General features: G+C 48.2%; 1 pseudogene; it reads left to right on the top strand.

The window, feature by feature from the left end:
• Positions 1–1863: 1863 nt before the first annotated feature.
• Positions 1864–3524, top strand: LOC130519870 (serine protease inhibitor 2.1-like; annotated as a pseudogene).
• The last annotated feature ends 436 nt before the right edge of the window (positions 3525–3960 follow it).

The following is a 3960-nucleotide window of genomic DNA, read 5'->3' as shown; positions in this document are numbered from 1 at the left end:
GTGTTCCTGATAATTATCCAGCCAGATGTTATTCACTTCTTAAGTACTTCTAACATTGAGATTGAATGTTGCACTATTGTACATCGTTTTAGATTTAATATTTAACTAATGTTGCACTGAGATTTAATGTTGCACTCTTCGGTTCGATTCCCGGTGTATTCCCTGGGAGGTCGTATCGGGCCTTTCTGGCCTGTGGGACACGTTGTCGTGACTATGTCTCTCAACTGGTCTGGGAACGCCTGGGGATCCCCCCGGATGAGCTGGAAGAAGTAGCTGGGGAGGGGAACTCTGGGCCTCTCTCCTTAGGCTGCTGCCAGCAAGGCCGCTGGGCTCGTTCAGCCCCAGAGGTTTCACACACTGGGCCCCTGGGCCGGGACCCCTGGGCTCCCCCCTGGGCCCTGGACTTATCGCCATACACTGTATAAATGGCTGATGCTAATGCACATCTGTCTGTCCCAGGGAGACGGACCCCTCAGCTGTGGAGCTCCTTCAGGTTTCTTCTTTTCCTTAAAGGGGGGTCAGGCATCAAATTCAAAAGAGTGAATAATTACCATTTTAAACATTAAGCATCTTGAATTTAAAGCCTCAAAAGCAAAGTGTTTGTCTACGTTCTCTTTCCCATTGGAACTACTCCTTGTAGAAATGATTTGGATAAAGAAAGACTTTAAATGTCTTTAACAGACTTTGAGGAGCCTCACAAACATGAAACGGATCAGAACTGGGAGGTCTGGGCTTTGGTGTCTGCATATATGAAAATCAAATGAAATAAAAATGCAGCCAAACTAAAGTTCAGTGATGGGCTGTTTTATTGATGAGTAACACTGACAAGCTGTAGGGTTGCTGCCTCATCTGTGGTCGGGATGCAGATGTGGACCTCACGGTCATCATCATTCCAGCTGTGAACGGACGCCACGGTAGAGGAGCTCAGATGGAAGGATGAGGACAGACGACACATTAATGGTTTTTATTCTTGGTTTGTGACTGTCCCAGAGAGACCAGTCCACTGTTTGGAAGTAGTTAAATCCAACCTCTACTCTGAGCTTCAGGCAGCAAACACGACAGTGGAAAACGGCTGTGCAAATATATTTTGGAGGACAAAGTTCAGCTGCTCTCTGGCGTTTGTGTAATGCAGCCTGGCTTTACCTGGACAATCAATGATGTTCAGCAGTGGCCTCAGTAATGATGAAGGCCCCTGATTACATAACAGGTTGTCCTTCCCTTTGTGAGGAACTTTCCTTCCTCCTCAGTCTCCTTCCTTCTGAAGAGTGAGCGCAGGCTTCACCTTAATGGTAAATGGTACGGGACTGGAGACGCTGGACACAGATGCAGGATGGGGAGGAGATCCATGCAGGTCAGTCAGGACACATGGGAGCAGCAGAATCCCCCAGAGGAGAGGACTCTCTGTCTCCCAGGGTCCAGAAACATGTCTTCTCGCTTGCTTGTACACCTATAGCAGCACTTTAATATGCACCATTTAAAGATGAATATAAATGTAGACCCTTTGGGAGGTTTTTCCAGCTTCCATCATGTTGTAGGTACTGTTGGAGCACTAATAAACTAATGATTACACAGAAGCAGCACATCAGAGATAAAGAACAAACAAAAGCAAAGTCCAGCACCTTGTAGGGGAGGATATTTTGTAAAAGCCTCGGCTGCCGTTGCACCGTCGGGGCTTTGGGGCCAAACAGTGAAGCAGGAGAAGGTGAGTGCACAGCAGCACGACAGTCGTCATGACGAGGGGGTTATGCTCAGTTCCCTCACCGCTGTGGTTGGTGTGTGTTGAGGCACAAGTGGTTGCAGAGCAGCAGAACAAACACTAACCAAGATGCTCTTTGCCTTCTGCTTCTGTCTTTGTTCACTAAGATGAACGCCACCCGGTGTGTCTGGATTTTGTCCATAATCATCTGCGTGGCCAGAGGCCATGTCGGAACGACATTGGTCAAAACCAGAAGGAGCAGGAGACCCTCAGCTGACAACAGCACTGAGAGCCTTTCACTGGTCACTGCAGCCAACAGAGAGTTTGCCTTCAGGCTGTACAGGAGCTTAGCTGCTAACCCTGACTCACAAGGCAGAACATCTTCTTCTCCCCAGTCAGTGTGTCTGTCGCCTTGGCCGCTTTGGCGGTTGGAGCGCGTGGAGAAACCCACCGACAGCTTTTCAGAGGTTTGGTTTTCAACAGCACATGGCTGAGCCAGACGGATGTAGACCAGGCCTTTCAGAGCCTCTTTGAAAAGACGAAGAAGGCGAATGAAGTCACCAGTGAAGGGACGGCTGTATTTATGGACAACCTCTTCAAACCACAGCCTGAGTTCCTGGACACCTTGAAAAAGTCCTACTTTGCAGATGGATTCAATGTTGATTTCACCAAAAGCAGCGAGAGCGCCAACACCATCAACAAGTATGTGGAGGAGAAGACCAGTGGGAAGATTGACAAACTGGTAGAAAGTCTAGATCCGACAACAGTCATGTATCTAATCAGCTATATCTATTTTAAAGGTAACACCTGGATGTGGTGCGATTTAGGCGTGTTTCTTATTCATTTGAAAGTTTTAACTGTCAACCACAACTTGATTCCATGACTTGTAAAACAGGAAATGGGAAACTCCGTTTGATCCAGATCTGACCAAGGAGGACTTATTCATGGTGGATGAAAAGACCAAGGTTTGAAGTCCACAGTCTTCGGCAAAACCTTCAACCGAATCTCATTTACAAACATGAAACTTTGAATTTTCAGGTTCCAGTTCAGATGATGAATATTGAGAAGAGATTTGAAACCTATCGTGACCAGATGTTTAACACATCGGTCCTTCACCTCCCATTTAAACAGCTCTCACTCCATGTTGCTGCTGTTGCCGGACGACATGGCAAAACTGGAGAATGCAATTTCTGCCGCTCATGTTACCAAATGGCTGAAATGGATGAAACACAGGTGTGGAAAATGGAGACTCAACGGCTAACTCTTGGTTATTGATGTGGCGGTTGGCTCCTGTCCGTCACCTCATGGTTGTGTCTGTCCCATATCTGTTCCCCAGGAAATACAGTGTTTATATTCCCAAATTCTCCATCAAAACGTCATACTCACTGAAGACTGTGTTGACTGAAATGGGGATGGTAGACATGTTTGGTGACAGAGCAGACTTGAGTGGTATTGCTGGGGGGCAACAACTGGCAGTCTCAGAGGTAGAGATGTAAACAGGAAACAACAGCATCAACAATGAGCACAGATTTCTTTCTGACAATTGATTATGTCTGGTATTTCTTGTAGGTTGTCCATCAAGCTACCCCTGGATGTTGATGAGGCTGGAGCCACTGCCGCAGCTGCTACAGGCTCACAATAACACTTCACTCTCTATAATTATGTCCAGTCCTGAAGTTCAATCGTCCCCTTCATGGTTATCATCACTGACCACAGCTCAGATAATATCCTCTTCATGGGCAAGATTACCAACCCAAACATCTGATGCACTGATGCCTGTTTTGCACAATAAGAATTGCATCACATATAAAGAGCCTTAAAAAAGAAACATTTGCCTTGTAGAGTCTCACTTTATTAGAATGTTTCTGAATCAGCTCTAAAAATAAAATAGGTGGCTGAATAGCACAATTTTAATCTGGTTTGAGACGGGACTCCCGCTATGAGCGGCCGACTACAGACGGGGCTCCCGCTGTGAGCAGCCCACTACAGACGGGGCTCCCGCTGTGAGCGGCCGACTACAGACGGGACTCCCGCTAGGAGCGGCCGACTACAGACGGGGCTCCCGCTGTGAGCCCGACTACAGACGGGGCTCCCGCTAGGAGCGGCCGACTACAGACGTGGCTCCCGCTGTGAGCGGCCAACTACAGACGGGGCTCCCGCTTTGAGCGGCCCACTACAGACGGGACTCCCGCTGTAAGCGGCCCACTACAGACGGGACTCCCGCTTGAGCGGGGCTCCCGCTGTGAGCGGCCGACTACAGACGG

The sequence above is a fragment of the Takifugu flavidus genome, unplaced genomic scaffold (assembly GCF_003711565.1).
Source record: "Takifugu flavidus isolate HTHZ2018 unplaced genomic scaffold, ASM371156v2 ctg236, whole genome shotgun sequence".
Taxonomy (NCBI): Eukaryota; Metazoa; Chordata; class Actinopteri; order Tetraodontiformes; family Tetraodontidae; genus Takifugu; species Takifugu flavidus.
Note: the sequence above shows the minus strand (reverse complement) of the source record. Positions and strands in the feature narration are given on the sequence as shown.